The sequence below is a fragment of the Pithys albifrons genome, chromosome 9 (genome assembly GCF_047495875.1).
Source record: "Pithys albifrons albifrons isolate INPA30051 chromosome 9, PitAlb_v1, whole genome shotgun sequence".
Classification (NCBI taxonomy): Eukaryota; Metazoa; Chordata; class Aves; order Passeriformes; family Thamnophilidae; genus Pithys; species Pithys albifrons.
In genome coordinates, this window is record NC_092466.1 from 4,194,551 (window position 1) to 4,213,366 (window position 18,816).

Here is an 18,816-nt window from a genome sequence, read left to right on the forward strand (position 1 = left end):
GTTAAATACAGTCACATGTTCATAATGGGAAGTGGTAAATAATCCCTTGGTATTTCAAAGGTAACTTAGTTCATGGCAGTGAACCAAACTACTGGTTGGCTCACAGAACCATTTACCCTGCCTTGGTTTAGACAGAATGATTAGTCATGTGTGGGTGAAGGAAGACTGATTTCCATTTGGTAGAGCCTCATTGTTGCAAGGGGTAATGTGTCACTGGGACTGTTATTCTTTGCAATAAGAAAGAAATGCAGAAGGGTGTTGCTGAGGAAGTTGGACATTTCTGAACACTGTGCTTATGTAACCTGATTGGGAAGGAGGGAAATAACTGAAAGAAACCACAGTGTAAACAGCATTTGCTGGAGTCCTTTCAGAGACCAAAAGGTAAACCCCCAAAATCCTTGGCAGCCCAAAAGTTTACTTTTTTAGAGTAACAGGGCTGGCAGGGATGCAGGAGATGATCAGGTCTGTTCCTCTGCCCCAGTTACAGCTCTGTCAGTGTTTGCCTAATTGCTTGAAAGGGAGAAGAGTCCAGTGTGTGTTTTAGTGCTTCCTAGTCTTTACTGGCAGCAAATCTCCTGCCACATCTATCTCTCTTGCTGCCCATTACAGTGTCCCTAAGCCACAGAGAATGTTATTTTCCTTCTATGCAACAGCCTTTTACATACCTAAAGTCCGTTACTGTTCTTGTTTCAGTCCTTGCTCATTCACTGGTTAAAATTCTGATTATTTCCTGAGAGACAACGTTTTCTTGAGCCCTTGCTGTGCTCCTCCTGCAATTCCCTCCTCTGCCATGCCCTCAAAAATGCTGGGTAGAGCCAAACTAGTTCACGTGGCTTGGATGCTGTGCTGTAGTTTATGCCCCAGTATTGTTGGGTTTATTTTTCTTGTGCAAACTGCTTTGAAGAACAGCTTTGAAGCTGTTTCCCCCATTTTTAATTTGTGTAATAGGCAAGAATTACCTGCATGTAAAATCTTGTGATTTGCTCTACTGACTTGCATCTTCTGAGAGTGTTTCTCTGGCTGCTGGTGATCAATTTGAGCTCTAATCTGGTCCAACCTATTTTCTGGTTGTGGATTTATTAGGCCAAGACTTTTCAGAACTTGAGAAATTTTTCTCCAGCAGGCCATTGATGGAGCTCTGGGCTTTTTATTCATCTTACAATTTCTTCATGACTCCAATTTTTTTTGCATGCTTATGAAAATTAAGGTGTGTATAGACTTTCTGAAGACAAGTCAGAAACTTTCATCCTAAATTGCCCTTATTTAATGATGGGGTAATTGAGTTTTCTGTTTTAACCTGAAAGTTCTCTGACCCTCTCAGTCACCCCCTGCTGTGTGACTGCAGCCAGAGCTGGAGCAAACAGGGTTTTGATTGTTTGGTTTAATCATAGTTCAATGCCAGAACAAGTATAGAATTATATGTATTAATTCAGAAGTGAAGAAAGGTACCCAGGACATCTCTAACCAGACACTGAGCTGTCACTGGTTAACCTTTGCTTCAAAAACAATAAACCCCAAGTTGTCAGTTGTCTGTGAGATAACAGAAGAGCTGGGATGGCCAAAGGGAATGTCAAATCTCCTCTTCTTGTGTGTAAAGTGACAAAATAACAGGCTATCAGAAAGATCATCTGCCTTTGGAACGTGTCTGTTTGGAGAAAGGGGGAGCAAAAGAAGGCTTTGCTTTATCATGGAAAGTGTTTTCTGGCAACCCCAAACTGGGATTTGGCCCATTGACAGTGACACTGCTCAAACCTCTCCAACTCAAATCCAGCTGCTTGTATAACTAATGTGCTTGTAAATCCGTCTGTGCTTTTGTTGTCTGGGATCTTAATTAGCCTCAGAAATTTTCTTCAGAGCTTTTATTACCAAAAAAAATGTAGACAACTAAAATGGCCTCACCCACTGAGTGCCAAAACCCCAGTGCTTTGGGGTTTGTACTTGTTCCACTGATTGCTCAAGTGCAGGCAGCTCAGCCAAAGGCTGCTCCTGAGCAAAGTTTAATTTGAAGGAGGCCAAACTGAATATAATTTACAAATTAGTGTAGGGTACACATTGAAATGTGCAAAGAAAACATATGAGATGTTTCATAAAATATTATGAGCTTGGTTTCTGCATGACAGCTTTATAAGAGGTGAAGAAGTGATAAATGCAAGCTCAGAGAATGCCCTTTCTGTACCTTTCTAGTGTATTTTTTTAAGTTTGTATTAGCTAGAGATAAAAGTGTGGAAATGGCATTGCTTTGGTGATGCCTTTTTGCTGCTGTAATTGAAATTTCTTTTTAAAATGGCATTTGAAAGAGCTCTGTGCTGCCTATCCAGAGGGTTTAGGTTTCTTTAGCAAGAGCTATATAGCAAGAAAACTTTCTAAAGGTAGGAATATGTGTCTCCATAATGTTCCTTTAAGTATTTGGCTGTAAAGTCTTAACCTGCCTCCATCATATGGCCTGCACTTATTTTTGTGAAATAGCTTCTGATGTTTCTTTCCATCAGGTGTATGAAATGCTTTTCTAAATGAACAGTGACTCTGCCTTCAGTGCTGTGCAAACACACGGGGGTAATCCAAGCATGCCAGAGCCAAACCAGCATTCCTGGGGCACCCGGGGCAGCCCTTGGCTTCACTGGGAGCTTTGTTTGTGGGAATAATGCCCAATTGTGCTGGCACCTGTGCACCTTGGCAAGGGGAGCACGCGTGGGCTTTGGCATGAAATCATGAAATATATATACTGGCATAAAAAGAAAAAATTACACTCTTTGTGGGCAAATGTGAACCAAGATTTAAAGGCTCCAAGTGAACCACTGAGAGGCAAAAAGCCACACAGTGAACAGGAGGAGATGGGAAAACGTACAGTGCAGGGTTTCCTTTTTTCCCCCTTCCTGCTGGCAATCCTGGGAACCATGCTTGTGAAATTGTCCTTTATCTGGGCTTCTTTTCAGCCATGGCTTTGTGTCATCTACCAGTACTTTCTGAAGTTAAAAAATTACCAAAATAGATTACTTAATAGGACCCAAGTGCCTGGCGATCATGACCGGGTCAAGAGCTGCACATGTTAGACCTGGTAGAATTTTCCATGATGAAGCAATCTCTTTTGTTTGTCTTTTAACAACAATGTTGGTGGATGAGTTAAGTAGAAAAACAGGCCATAGTTGTTTCTCTGTTCTTTTTTTTTTTTCTTTGCTGTATCTGCTTCTTCATCTCTTCCATCATTCCGGCAGCAGGTGGAGCCAAAAGCTCGGCTTTGAACTGAGGATTTACCACCGAATGGAGAGTTTTGGAGTTTGGGACTCCTGGGGACTTGGTTTTGGTCTTTGCTAGTACCAAAATGTGACACAAACTTCAGCCTCATCTCCAAGCACTATCTCAATGTAACATGCACTGTGCATTCTTGTGGTTAATCTTGTGTGAAAGGGGTTGTAAAAAGAATTCCTGTCCTTCTAGCATGGCAAATGCCCGGTAATTCTGACAGAGAGGGATGTAGGGACAGCTTAGAGGGGGAATAAAGAGGCTTTCCTTCTCACAGCACTGAAGTAGAGCAAAGGAAAAGATGGAGTTTGAGACAAAATTTTAAATATACCTTTAAACTTGGAAAATGCTTTCCCTGGGCCTCCCTGTGGTGCTTCAATCCTGAGTGAGAGGCTTAAACAGTTGGAGTTGCTGTATTTGTGCAGTAAAAGAAGGTGTTTTGCTGAACGTTCACTGAGCCCTCAGCAGGAAAAGCAGACAAGATAAAACTGGTACTGGCACTATGAAACAAATAAAATCCCTTGTACTGCCCTGGTGGGAAGCTCACAAAGCTTCTGTGTTGGGCATCACTTGGAAGGGCTCTTGAGGGTCACCAAATGCTTGAGAGTGGTAAGTTTTGATAGTATTATAGAATCATTAAGGTTGGAAAATACCTCCAAGATCATCAAGTCCCACTGTACTGCTTCATCTGTAAAGCACAGGGAGCAGGAGGGAGTTGTCCAGGCCCCTTGCAGTCAGATTGCTCAGGGGTCAAGGAAGAGCTGATGAGTTGGGCCACTGGTAGAATGCTCCTTTCTTATTATTTTCCCATGGAAGTTACTGTGCTTTTATTTTCATGCCTGAGGCAGCCCATCCTCCCCTTGCAGCCCAGAGTGCCAAATGCCAACGTTGCACAGATAAGAGCTGGCCACAATGAATCCTCTGCAGTTTCCCTGAGTGCTCTCTATCTCTCTGCTTGGGCTACTTTGGAGAAATCCGAGCAGAGACTGTGCTGTCTGGAAAATCCCAGGCTGTTATCGGCATGAGCCCAAACAAATATGGGCAGAAAGCAACTCCTACTCATTCCTGTATAAAATCCCATTAATCTGCTATGATTTAGGCTGCAGAGAAAGCCCCTCAAGAGTACTGACCCTTTGCACAATGCACAAGCCAAACAAAGGCCTGGACCTTGGATGAACTCCCAGCTCTTCCTTGGGGTCTGACACATGGGAGACCTAATCCTCAAGCTAATACAGTCATTTGGAAGAGCTGTGAAATGAGAAAGAGGAGTAATTACTCTCTAAACACTCAGTTCCTGTCTGCCATAGGTATTTGCAGCAGACACTGAGGCTGTCCTGCCTTAGATGAGTTGTGTCAGAGCCTGGTTTTATGCAAGAAATAAAACCATGGCTCAGATGGACTGTCCTGGTAGGAATGGTGGTGGTGTACACTCCATCTGGCTCTTGTTGGCCAGAAAGCCAATGCCTGGTCAATATGTATTAAAGTATTTGGCAATTAGAGCTGCTGCTGAAGGAGCCATCGGCTTCACACGGATGTGGTGGGAGTTTCCTTGGCATTCAGAAATCACCCTGAGACCATGGATGGAGAAGATGCCCAGGAGTCCTCCCCTTACCTGCACCTATAGGTGACAAGAACATCTATTTTTCAGTAGTCCTCTGAAGTTTTTCATTTTTTACCCATAACAACAATCAGGTATCATTATAAATATGAATTAATTTTTCTATTTGAGGTGTTTTCTGAATAACAAGTGAATAGAACAAGTTCTCCAAAAACGGCCTTCATTCATTTCTACCCTGATAGAGGCAGGACAGCTAAAGAAATCACAAAGCACATGAAAGCTCTTTTGATTATCCTGTGCTCCACAACCTCTGCCATCAGTTACATGCCACCTCCTGTCTTCTTTGATGATAAATGCACATCTTTTTGAATAACCAGCGTAAGGTGAGTCCCACAGGGACTGTCCAGCCCTTTCATCACAGGTGGGAGCAGCAGCAACTGTAGAGATACAGGAAAAAAACCTCCCATGTTTTTACATAATGTATTTCAGTAGCTGAACACACAAATCTTGGTCAGGACTAAAGATTTAGTAGAAAATTCCTCATTGTACTGCATTAAAATGTGTACATTCTGTCCTTCTCCCTGTTAGGGAAACCTTGTTGGAGCAGGTGGTTGGGAGAGGCATCCTTTATTTGGGATTATGTTATTCACATGAACAGGAAGCCACTAGAGGAGCACCCAGCCAGAAAAAACCCCAAGTACTGAGTTTTGGCTGCTCACTCTGGCCTAAGGAGTGGGAAAATGTTAACCATTTGATGTTTTGTTCCTCCTAGGGAGTCCATGGCAGTTCATGATTAGGTGCTCTGATGAGGAAGCTTTCCCAGGTCATTCCTGGGGAGCTGGTGTCCAAGAACTGCAGTGACCTGTGGACAATCACCCAGCTATGGGCAGGACAGATATGACTGACCTTCTGCTGAGCAGAGCACCTTCCACCTCTGCAGAACAAGGTTAATCCACATGCTTTCCATCTGCCACAACATTTGATGCACTACAAGCTCTTGAGACATCAGTGAATGTCCCTTACTCTGAAGGGGCAGAACCATCATTCCTCCTCAGGCATCTAAGCAATGCCATCATGGAGTGATCCCCAAGTAAAGGTTGCTGATGCACAGCCAGAGTTAAGCAAAATGTTATAAGGGGAAAAGAGGAAAGGACAGAGAAAATGCTGCTGTTATGTGAAAATATCACACGGCTTTGTGCCCCTGCACCAGGCTGACTGTCCCTGGGGGAGGCTCTGTGTGAGCATGGACCAGAGCCATGTCACTGGGACATTTTGTATTGTCTGGACTGCAACAAATGTCAGGCAGTTGGCCTTGCTGATACAGCCCTTGATCTCTCCCTCCCATCTGCAGGAACAGTTGCTCCATGTCAAGGCCAAAGGCAGCGTGAGAAAGGGACTGGTATTTGCATGTGGTACAGGCTTGGAGTTAAAGAGCTTGGGCTGGAGTTCCCAGCTCTGAGTTTAACCTTGGAGAGCACAAGAATGAAAACTAGATAAAAGCCAAATGGGGCAGGTGTTCCTGTGCAGCCGCTGCCCTCAGGGCAGGCAGTACCTGCATTGTTAAAGACACGTGGTGGCTGCAGAGTGGGCTCTCCAAGCAGAGCTGCTTCTTGCTAGTGAAAGAGCTGATGAAAGGCTATAGTTTTGAAAGGCCCTGCTCTTCCTGACTCTGTGGAGATGAACTGGGATCAGGGCTTTTAAAGCACTGTTTATGTCCATAGGTGTAAGCCACAGCTTGTCATTAGGTGACCTGGATGAACTTCATTCCTGGGAGAGCCCCTTGTGCACTTGTGCCTGTTTTTATTTTGTGGGTGAGGAATCCAGTTGTCAGATTTTTCCAGGAGAGTCTCAAGGTGTTCTTGAAGATCCTCCAAATGGGTGTTTGCTGCAGCCCAGGCTCCTCATGGGGAGAGGATACACCGTTTTAGGGGGCCAAGGAGAGAAGTGTGCTCAGAGATGGATGGGGATGGCTTTCTCAGAGCTGGAAGTCAACAGTTTGTAATTCATGCAACATGAGCTGGAGCAGGAACATTTTGGTTTAATCTAGTCCTCTGCCCACACTATTCTTCTGCTGGCTAGTGGGTGGTCACATGCTGAAGCAATGACATGCAAATTAAAACCAAAAGGAAGGGCTGACAACCATGGTGGTGCCTGGGACCTCCTTCCCCATGTGGCACAACTTCCCTTGTCCCATTATGGGTGGGCCAGCTCTGCCCATGCAACCATGTTGGTGCTCTGCTGTGGCTGGAAAAGGTGAGATCTCAACCCAGAAATAAAGGCAAAACTATTGAACAGAGGGAGAACAAGGCCTGGGGTGGAATACAGTGCTGTCAGAGAAGTATTGCTGCCTGCCTGGCCTTGTGAGAGTCCTGAGGGTCTCCCTTCTCTTGGCAGAAATAAAGTTTGGATCTTTGGAGAATACATTTTAAGAAAATTTAAATTTAAGAAAAACTTGGGGTGTGATCAATGAAGAGAACTTAAGAGAATTGCACAGTTTAAGGGAAATATGGGATGTGATCAATATTTATCTAAAGCACAAAAAAGTAATGAGGATGTGAAAATCTGGAATAGCTCAGAGGGAGGAAACACAGCTCACTGAAGTTGTACAGAGCAATGAAGAAGCTTTGCAAGAGCAGGAACAAAGTGCTGGCAGTGGCAGCAGGTCACAGAGCTCCTTTCAGCCCCACTTTCCAGGCTAGTGCTCTCTCCCCAAACCTGGGAAGCATCAAAAAATGCTCTTCCTTTGCCCAAGGGGGTCTGGGCCATCATCTTCCCCTTCATCCCTTTCATGCCTCGATTCCTTGCTCTTATCACCCAGGGCTTGGAGTACACTTCATTCTCCTCTTAAAGATTTAGCACATGACCCCTTGCTCTTTATCAGGGCTAAACAAGGCAGATGCTTAAATATTTCCAGTGATGTTGTGTCTCCATGCAGATCTTGTTTTCAGAGCTTAGTTCCGAGACCAGCAGCCAGAGCTTTCCCAGTGTGAGGATCCACAATCACTGCTGCTTTTCCCTTGCTCACAAATATTGTCAATCTGCTGTGGAAGGGTCTAAAACTGATTTATGTGATATTTTCCTGCCTGCTAATCATAACCTCGTGTGAGAGGTGAGTTTTGTTAGACTTTCCAGTGCAGGGGTGAGATGCCACTGTGAATTTGAATAGGAAATATTGAAGTAGTAGTTAAGCACCCAGAAACTTGAAAATTAAGTTTAGTCTGTCTTGTGGATATGAGGCTTTGAAATTAAGGAGGGAGATTAGTCACTGAGAAAGAATGAAGACTATTAATAGATATGATCCCTGCTCATTACCAGACTCCAAGCAGACAATTAACATCAGGAACGCATCACACAGCGTGGGTGACCACTGGCCCATGGGCTTGTGTCCCCCAGCCCTCACCTTAGAGCTCTCTCTGCAGGAAGGTCATTCTCAGAAAACTAAAGCAGGCTTTAATGCTAAGCAGTGGCAGAAGAGGTTGTAGGTGGAGTGGGTTGCTAGATCCCTGCTACATCCCAGTTAGATCCTTGCTACATCCCAGTTAGATCCCTGCTACATCCCAGTTAGATCCTTGCTACATCCCAGTTAGATCCCTGCTACATCCCAGTTAGATCCTTGCTACATCCCAGTTAGATCCCTGCTACATCCCAGTTAGATCCCTGCTACATCCCAGTTAGATCCCTGCACTGCCTTCTCGGTTGTTTGGGTGCCTGAGCTCACCAAGATCACCCACTGCTGCTTTCTCCTCTTTGGGTCCCTAATCCCAGTGCTGTCTGAAAGCTTCATCAGGAACAAGCTTTCTGTTTTCTTCCTGCTCATCCACAAAAGTTTCAAGTGGAGTAAAACTGATTTAAAGCTGATTGGGAGGGAGCTGCTGCTCACAGGCTTTCACAATAAAAGCATTTGCTCTATTCCCTGACCGTTCCCAAACCTAGTTTCCAAATTGTGTTATATAATCATAGACTGGTTTGGGTTGAAAGGGACCTTAAGCTCAGCTCATTCTACCCCCAGCCATGGGCAGAGACACCTCCCACCAGCCCAGGTTGCTCCAAGCCCTGTCCAACCTGGCCTTGGACACTTCCAGGGATGGGACAGCCCCAGCTTCTCTGGGCAACCTGTGCCTGGACCTGCCCACCCTCACAGGGATGAATTCCTACCCAATATCCCCTCTAACCCTGCCCTCTCTTAGTTTAAAGCCATTCCCCTTGGCCCTGTCACTCCAAGTCCTTCTCCAAAGTCCCTCTCCAACTCTCTGGGAGCCCCTTTAAGTACTGGAAGGTGTTATAAGGTCTCCTCAGAGCCTTTTCTTCTCTCAGCCTGTTTTCATGAATCCCACATTCCAACACACTGTTCCTGCCCAGGACACACAGCTGCTGTCACCCTGTCTTGTGAAATTGTGGCTCATCAGTGGCATTTGGGCTCCTTGAGCCTAAATTGAGCCTCTTTTTGATGACTGCTGTGGGAACAGTAGGTTCAACATGTGCCTTCTTGGCTCCTGCCTGTGGCTGCCTCTGTGGGCAGTGCACTGGTCTGCAGAAAAAGGTGGTGAGAAAATTCTCAGGGATGCTGTTCCTTCCCTACTCCTCTTTGCATTCCCTGGCAGAGGGTGGGTGGAGAATGAGGACTATCACTCTGCCCATGGGCAACTCCACACTCCTGGGGTAGCACAAGTAAAAGTGTGTTTATCAAGGCTTAAGATAAAGGCTCAAAAGAAAATCTAGTATCCAAAACCAACATAAAATGTAGTTCAGGTCATATTCACCCAGGAGATATTTTCCTACATGTTCTGTGACACTGACACTGTGGTGGCTGATATTTTGTAAGATATTTTAGGTCTCTGTTGGCCATCCTAGCTCTCTGAATGAGTTTTGTCTTCACACCCCAGAACCTGGGCCTGTTCCCTAGTCGGAAATGCTCATGTCATCAGTGGATCCCATTCAGCAACTCATTGGAGCTGCTGCTTGCAGCCCATTCTCTTGCCCGGCTACCTCTCCTCACTTCACACCTTTTTAGCAGGGCACTGTTTTAAGATCAGCTACTTTGTCTCCACTCACACTATGGGTATTTAACCTCTGGTTGGGAGTCGTAGCCCTGTGCACAGAAAGAAATGCGTATCTGACTGCTCCAGGCTCCCAGAGCCTCCTCTGGATGGACATCACTCAAAGATTTTTGGATGTGTTAGTAGAAACATATCTAATGCATGAAATCAGTGATGTCCTGATGAGTTTGAGGTCAAGCCCGTACCCTGAGCACAGCATGTTGAACAACAAGAACAATGTGACTTGAGAAAGAGTGTCTGGAAAGCTGCCTGGCAGGAAAGGACCAGGAGGTGCTGGTTGGCAGTGGCTGAATGTGGGCTGGTGTTGCCTAAGAAGGCCTGTACAAGGAATACTGTGGCCAGTAGGACCAGGGCAATGACTGTCCCCTTGTGCCTCAGGACCTAATGGAGTGTTCTCCAGGAGCTGCTGAATTGCATTCCAGCTGTTTTCCAGCAAGGAGGTGGAATTTTGCATGTCATCCACTGCTAATACAATATATTTACAGGACTTCACAAGCTTCACCTGACACCAAACACTGTGATGGGACAGTTTGAGTCCTTGAGGGGACACATGTACTGGAATGTCTCTATTTGAAGATTGGGAAGATGGCTGGAAAAGGAGTGTGGCATCTCCCAGTGCAAAAGAACTTTATTTTCTTTTTTTCCTGTGTTTCTGTGGTGGGTGGAGGGGACCAACATGTGGGGCTGGTGCACGCCTGGTCCTTCTGCAGTTTTGGGGCCGGCTGTAGGGCGTCCTCATCCGACGGCGCTGCCGTGAGATGTGTCGCATCCGAACCGGCCCCCGGTAGGAGTGGTTGTCCCTTCCGGAGACAGGGAAGAGCCACGATGGTCTGTACAGCGTTAGTGACAGTGCTGTTTGTCTGCTGAACACCAAAGTGCTGTGGAACAGCCCTGCTGCCTGTCTGGAGGTGCTGGGGCTGCTGGCCTGAGTGCCCTGGGCTGGCACATTGCAGACCCTGCGGCGTTTTGCCGGTGGTGTCCACGACTCGCTGCCTTCTTCTGAGCACTTTCGCTTCAAGCCCCGCTGAGGACGGGGGGAGCAGTTGTTGCTGTTGCCTGGGCACGTGTTCTGGGACACCCCCGACACCACCTGACTGGGGCTGGGGTTGTGGGTCTGAGCACTCAGCAGTGGCACATGGTTGATCCTTGGGCACTTTACTGTGGGACTGCCTGAGTTTTGTGCCAGCTGTAGTCTCTGTGTGCTGTGTTGGAGCTGGGCTGGATGTCTGGAGGGGCTGCTGCTTGCATGGGACAGCCCCAGTGCTGCCTGGCTGGAAGTGCTGGGCCTGACAAGCTCTGAATTGTCAGTGGAGCCTGCGAAGAGAGGAAGGAAGGTCAGCAGGATGGACACTCAGCCCCTGGGCAGGAGAGACCACCGTGGTACCTACAGCCCTCCTGGAGCCAATCCTGCCATCAGACCCCACAGCCAAGCCCAGTCTGGCCCTTGCCCCAGCTCAGGGCACAGGGTGCTTTGTCACTCACCAGTCTCTGTGCCAGCACAGCCCTCGCACTCCCAGGAGTTGGTGCTGCTCTCCAAAGAGGAGCAGTGTTGGTGGGTGCCTGCAGCAGCACAGGAGTTGCACAGCAGCAGTTTCCAGGGCCTGGGGAAGCAAACAAGTTACTGGTTGTGAGGATTAAGTGATGGCAGCAAGGGATGGTCCAAGAGAGCCCTTGTTCTTAGTCCTTCCTTTGTGAACCCATGAGGAGACAGAAATCCCATGCAGAGCCCTGGATTGCTGCTTTGGCAACTCACCCCTCTTCCTCCCTGTGCCTCCTGCCTCTGGGACAAAGGCACGTGCTGGTGTCGCAGCAGCTGTGCCTCTGCTCTAATGGTCCCACTGCTGGGTCACTCTCCCATGATGGGGGTCTGCCAGAGAAGGAGGGGAAAGTGTTGAGCCCCAGCTGCCCCAGCATCAGGAAGATCCAGGCAATCCCTGTCCTCTACCTGCCCCGCTTCCAGCTCCTCCATCAAGTTGAGGACAAGAGGGACAGAAGGCAGCCAAGTCTGCCAGGGCAGTCCATAGGCTGGCATGGTGCTTGTGCCTGATGCCTTGTGAGTTGGGAAGAGAAAAAGAACCTTTTGGATGTTCGGATCCCCATGGTGAGCATTTCCATCACAAACAGCCCTTGGTTCTGGCAACACGGGCAGTGGAAGCAGATGCCAGCGTGGAGAGCCAGTCTCTGGATGCAGTGCCGGTGGAAGTGAGCATCCTGGCATGCAGGGCACACCATGGTTTTGTAGGATATTTTGTCTTCCACGGTGTCCAGGCAGATGCTGCAGGTGTTGTTCTGCCTTGGACTGTTCTGCACTGCCTGCTGAGGGCGGTGCTCCCAGCAGAAGGACCTGGGGGAAGATGGGAAGAGATGAGTGAGGGGAGGTGAAAAGTGTTGAGTCCTTTCCTGACAAGGAGGCTCCAGCATGAGGGCTGGCAGCCCTTACCTGTAGAGCCCGAAGAACTGGGTGACACATTCACCCTGTGGGGCACAGGGCAGGTGGAAGCTGCGGTCACAGCCCGTCTCCGAGCAGGTGATGGTGGCCCCTGTCTTGCTGCAAACAAAGCAGTGCTGGAAAGAGCACAGCAGCCCCTCAGCAGCAGGATCCGGGCTGCGTGGCCACCCTGCAGCTTCGGGCAGGGCATGGGATGTGGGCATTGCTGCCACCTCACAGCCCTCAGACCTGCTTGTGCACAAGGCTTTTGACTGTGCTGGGGCTGGGTTTTCTTTCCTGGGATCCAGTAGTCTCTCCTGGTGCAAAGCTCCCTGCTCCTGCCAGGTACTCACCTTCCTGGCTGCCTCCTGGATGATTCGTCTGGTGTCCCTAATGAGAAACTCCTCTGATTTCTCTTGTGGAAAAAGCCCGCTGGCAAGTTGCTGCAGAGCAGAGAAAGCCAGGAGCTCCTTAGGTCAGCAAAGAAGGGCCCCTCCCTGGCAGAAAGCTGGAGGGAACCCTGCAAGGACTCACCTGGCAGTAGATATGGACACAGAGCCTGAACTTCACCCTCTTGACCCCACAGATGTCTGGGTCCACCTCTGCCCTGCGGCACAGCAGGCACACTGGAAAGAGAGAGAGCAGTTGGCACCAGAGTGAGCACCTCTGTGGGGCTGGGGAAGGGCACCTGCAGGATCAGCCCCAGGACCCTGCCCTATCCCTACCAGCCTGGCTGAAGGGCAGGGCAGGCATGGAGCCCCCAGTAGGTGCCCACAGCCCAGGAGAGGAGGGTCCCTGCCCAAAGGCAGCTGAGGAGCTCCTGCCTCTCTCTGCCACTGCTCTTGGCCACTCGCAGACTGCCCTGGCACTGCCTCTACAGCCACAGGGTGCTGTGGGGAGGGAGACTTTGCTGTCACCTTGCTCCTTGGAGATGTCCTGCTGGGCCATTGTGGACATGGAACAGGTTGATGGTGAGAGCTTGGAGACTCTTTGCTGCAACACTGCTGGCCTTTCCCCTCCTGACACTCGTGCACCCACCTTGAGTGTAGAGATGCATGTGAGCTGCCTCAGAGGCAGCAGACTCCTCCCCCCCAACCCCCACCCAAGTAACTTTCTCCCTCAGTCACCTTCTCTCCTTACCTCTGGTTGACACACAGTCATCTTTTATGCTTAGGTCTTGGTGATGATGTCACAGTGGCCTCTGTGACATTGTCACCTCTGATTGAGTGCTCCACCAATAGTGACCTGGCTGCTGATGTCACTGTGCCTGCTTGAAAAGTGTGGAGTTTGGGGACATACAGTCATGTGACGGGGTGGCTCCAAACCCAGAGATGGGGCACTCGCTGAATATGGAGTTGGTGGCAGCGCAGAGCATGGGCACTGGTGGTGGGTGAGATGGGGTTAGCTTTGCAGGGGTCTGTGCTTTGCATTTGTGACCAAAGCACTGTGGGTGACACAGCACTGCCTGAGCCATAGCTGAGCAGGGACTGCACAAGGCTGAGACCTTTGCTGCTCCTCAGCCCAGCTCCAGGGAGCAGCCTGGGGGGCACCAGCCACTGGGAGGGGGCACAGCCAGGACAGCTGGTTCCCCTGACCCCAGGGAGAGCCCACACCTCATGATGTTGCTCAGCAGCACAACTGCTCCTGCTGTTGCTCTATCAGCTTCTGTGCCAGCTGTGATACCCTAAGCATGCTGAAGATCAGGATCCATTCAATGTTCCATTAGCAGACATAAAGACCTGCACAAGCCTGGTTCCCACCCCTGCCTGTCAGGCCCTCAGCCACAACTCAACAACCTCAGGCCATGCTCCAAGCATAGGGAAGAGCCTAGAAAGCCAATGGGTGGGAAAGATCTGGGGACATTGGTTGACAGCAGCAGAACATCAGCTGGCGTGTGCCCAGGGGTCACACCTTGAATCTTGAGGTCAGTTTAGGGCCCTTCATGATTAGAAAGACATTGTGGGGCTGGAGCCTGTCCAGGGAAGGGAACAGAGCTGGGAAGGGGCTGGAGTAGCAGGAGCAGCTGAGGGAGCTGGGTGGGCTCAGCCTGGAGAAAAGGAGGCACAGGAGGGACCTTTTGGCTCTCTGCAATCCCCAGGAAGGGGGAGCTGGGGTGGGATCAGACTCTGCTCCAGGGAACAAGTTAATGTATTCGTGAAACAAACGGCAAATGTGGGAAACAATTCCTGAGATGCCAAAATGTGGCACGTGCTTTTGAAAAGATGAGAAGCAGATAAGAAGTAAGAGCAGTGCACACAGGTGGTGACTACCAAAGGATGTGTGTTTACTGTGCTGATAAGTGATCTTGTTAATTATTTATATCAGACAAGAACTTTCTTAAGGCAAACAATGTGAACATGTTTCAGATATGGAAAACCTCTGAAGAACTGTCATACTCTTGGAGGTCAACTCTAGCCTTAACTCTTGTGTACTTTGGCTTTTTTCACAGCTTTAATACAATTTTATCTTGGGGGACTGTACATGTGGAGCATCGTCCCAGCAGTCCCAGAAGACCTGGACAGTGGCTTTGCTCCCTCTGGGCAGCTGGGATGTGCCAGGGGAACTGTTTTTGTGTCCCCAGATGGCACCCGTGCCCTGGCCAAAGTTTCTGTTTCTGGTGAGAAGAGATTTAGTCATGTGAAGGGGTAATACCATAATACACACCTCTGATGAGAAAGAAATACAGCTGGAACCCCCCAAACAGCTGTTTTTCCCACTCCCTGCCCCACTGTGAAAATGCTCTTTCATGTGGAACTTGAAAAATCCAAACCTTGTGTTTCTTGCAATGTCCGTACCGTGGGGATAAGCTTTTTTTGCTGTATAATCTCATTTTTTCCTCAAATCCTGAATTCCTGACCTGTTTACTGGTGCTGACCTATTTACTGGCCTGCTGACAGAAGGGGCTGCCCATGCAGTGATCTGATTTATGTGCCACCTTGCAGTCATGCCTTCAGAACTCTGGCAGTGCACACCCAGGTTTGGATGGGACCTGGTTTATTCTAGCACAGATTTATAAAAATGTGTTTCGGGTCTGTCTGATGCTCTTCCATGGCTGGAAAAACAGAAATACTGGAGGCTGAGAAGCAGTTGGCAGGGATTGTTTTAAAATCTGCCTTCCATGGTGAGCCATCATCAGCACTGACGAGGTAATGAGCATGATTAGATAGTTAAGTCATAGGTAAAAGCAACGGGAACAGGGATATTTCATGTTATATCCAATTACATCATTCTTCCCAATGAGGTTCAGTGTGAATCCCAATATTTTCCTTTAGAAAACATGGAACATAAATAAAACAGTCTGCAAACAGCAACAGCAAATTGTGTAGGGAGACTGGAAATTTTGGAGTGGATGTTCTGCTGTTCAGTTGCATTTATTCTTTTTCCAGGACAACTGGACTTTCCCAGGATGCTTTTCCTTCCTCCAACTCTTACTGAGTTTCCTTCATTATATTCTTTAAGCCTGAGTTAAGTGAAAATGTCAGTAATTGTATCTTCATCACCTTTAATTTCTAAGAGTTCTGTCTAATTATACCCACGAGTACCTCGGGAGGGGAATTGTGTTCAAACACATTCATGTAATGCCCATATATGTGGGAAGCCACTCAGTGAGCACCAACTCACCTCATTTTTCATGCCAGAACACGTGCCTTGCATTTTTAATACCTGAAGTCTTTTTTTACTTACAAAAACTTGGCTTATAGAACTTCACCAGGACATGTTTAACAGCTTAGATCACACCAATCAGTGCACACAATGCCTTGATTTGGGAACAGGTGGTTTGCAGGGCTTCCAGATCTCTCCTTTATCTCACTCACCATTTCCATTCCTGCACTGGGAAAAAAGCCATCCTTGCTGACATCCCACTCCATTTGTACAGATCTCCTTATAGACTCTTTCATCTGCAGGGCATCTCAGACATCCTTGAGGACACCTGGGAAGTTCTGGGCATGTTTCCCATGTCTGGGTGGCTTCCAGGGGACTGCTTTTACAGCTGAGTTGCTGGCAGGTTTTTGTCTGGGCACAGCAGGGATGGTGCAGCTCTGCCTGGGACATCCCAAAATCCCAAGTGAACATGCCAGGTGTTCCATTCCCTACCTTCAGACCCAGCAGTGCTGGGTTTTCTCAGCAGTCAAGGGGAGAAGGTTTCTGTATGTTTTCCACTGCACTCTTCCAAATTTGTGGAAGACACGAGGTGAAGGAATATTCCAGTCTTGTTCATTAGCTTAGGAACTTGATCTGTTTGATGCTGCCTGATGCTATTTCATTAAGCAATAAGCTGCTGGACCTGGTTTTGCTAAGCCAGGCACAGGAGATCAGCAGCAGTCCATCAGACTGACTCTTTCCCCTTTGCCTGATACATTCCCCAATTCAAATTCCTGTTCTTATAAACTAAATCTATTCCAAGTATGTTTAAAATTATTTGCCCTATGGAAAGTTTATCCCAGTGGAAAGTTTATCCCAGCATAAGGCTAAAGGCTTTGAAGCAACCCTTTTTCTTAAGGGTAGGAAAAATTTCGCCTTTACTTAGACTGATAAAACCAACAGGTAATTTTTCCCTGACTTACAGGTGTGTGTAAATTGCAGCATCAGGGCAGGATGGCAGGGAGGGCTTTGTGCTTTCTTGGGGTTGTATAGCAAAGTCTGTTTTTTCCCCCAGATTCTTCTCAGCCCAGCTGGTTTGTATCACCTTCAGTGGTTTGCAAGGACTATTTATTTCTACTGCTTGTAAACCATTTTGCTCATTGCAAATCCTCCCTCAAAGTGACCTTTTCTCTATATACAGATTACTCAGCCCAGCATCCTCTCAGCCTTAGGATGTGCTGTGACTGCACCCTCTGTTACAGTTTCCCCATGTCCCAGCTCTTATGTGTCTTGGTTTCCTTTCCTGGGGGAGAGTGGCTTATGATAAGAATTAATTATCCAAAATAAAGGTATTATAGATGTGTTTTAAGAAATGACCAGGGGACCTTGGAAGGGACATTAAAAATCCTCTCATTCCAACCCCCTGTGATGGACAGGGCCATCTTCCACTAGACCATGTTGCTCAAAGCTTGTATCATAGACCCTGGCATGTTTTTCCATGTGTTTGTCTTCTGTATGTTCTGGAAATATGATTTTGTAAAAGGATCTGTTATGGGTATTGTTGTACTGTGTCCCAAGGTCTGCTTGGCACCCTCCCACAGTCTCTATCCAGGAGTTTCTCTGAGGAAATCCCCCCTTTGTAGTTGTCTTGACCAAAGTCTCTGCCTCCTCCTTCCCAAGGAGACAATCTGGGCTGTCTCAGCTGCCCCAGTCTGAGCCAACCAGCCGTACCCTCCCTCCCTTAAATGAGCAGACATGACTCAGTAAATGGCACACAATAAAATTCCTGATAAATGTCTGGGCTTGCAGGTTTGGACTCAACACACCTTCCTGTCTGTGCAACTCCTTTCTCACGAGGTGGCTGGCAGTAGTTGGTATTCACAGGCCTGCAGGGCAAATAGGAAGAGATTGATGTGCTCGTGTCAGCCCTGCCCTTCCCAAAGACAGGCAGCAAACACTATTGATGCAATAGTGAAGCAATCTGAGGGTAATGTGTCTAGTGATAAATTCATTGCAATTCAAAATTTGTTGGTTTTCCTGTATCAGTCCCTAAGAAAGAAGGAGGCACCGTGTAACTCAGATGGTGTATTGGCAGTCAAGGAAACAGAATGAACAAAGCTTGCAGGTATTCAAGGTGGTGAAGGAAAACATCTGCTATGGAAGGGGGTGATGGATACTGAGAGAATCATTAAGAACTGATGAGTTTTTAATTGCCTGTATGTCTGTATTGCTGTCTCCAGGGACATGAGCTTCTCCCCAGGGTTTTTGTGGAAACCACCCAGTTCTGGGTTTTTTTGGGAGGAGTTTCAGGGTATAAATGCACCTTTACACTCACATCCAGTTTATCACTCAGTCTGTGCATTATCTGAGTCCTCCAATGTTGTGGTGTCTTGGAGTCAAGTCTGTTTTGCTTTTTCTAAAATCTGTCCACATTATCCAAACAACACAGCCCACATGTCAGTGCTTGTGTGTGTGAGCACAGAGCCTGTGGGATTTCTCACTGTGATCATCATCTCCTGGCTGAGGAAGAGGAGAGGCTTGTCACAGCAGGCTCATGGTGTTCCTCTCCACATGGCACTGCACGGAGTCAGCTTTCCTCCAAAGCTCAAAGCCATGAATCACACTGAGCCTGAGCCCCTCAGAAGCTCAGAGACACCTAATTAAGGCACTCAATTCAGGGAGCAGGTTGTCCCTCCCATATAACCTTACAGCAGTGGTTAATATTTCAGTGGCACCACATTAACCCCTTGCTTCTGCCCTCCCTTAAAATAGCTGACTTGTGGGGAACCTCTCTAGGAGGAACCTTTCATTTCCCATTAGGTATTTTCACCCAAACCACAAATTTAGTTTATTACATTCAGAGATTTCTGAAGAAGCCTATTTTGCTTTCTGCAGAAAGCTAAAAGAAGGAAAAATTTTGCTTTGTTTTGTTTTAATGTCACTGGTTTATT

General features: G+C 47.7%; 1 pseudogene; it reads right to left on the bottom strand.

Moving 5' to 3' along the window:
- Nucleotides 1-10,421: 10,421 nt before the first annotated feature.
- LOC139675877 (PHD finger protein 7-like) lies at nucleotides 10,422-13,231 on the bottom strand (annotated as a pseudogene).
- Nucleotides 13,232-18,816: the final 5,585 nt, after the last annotated feature.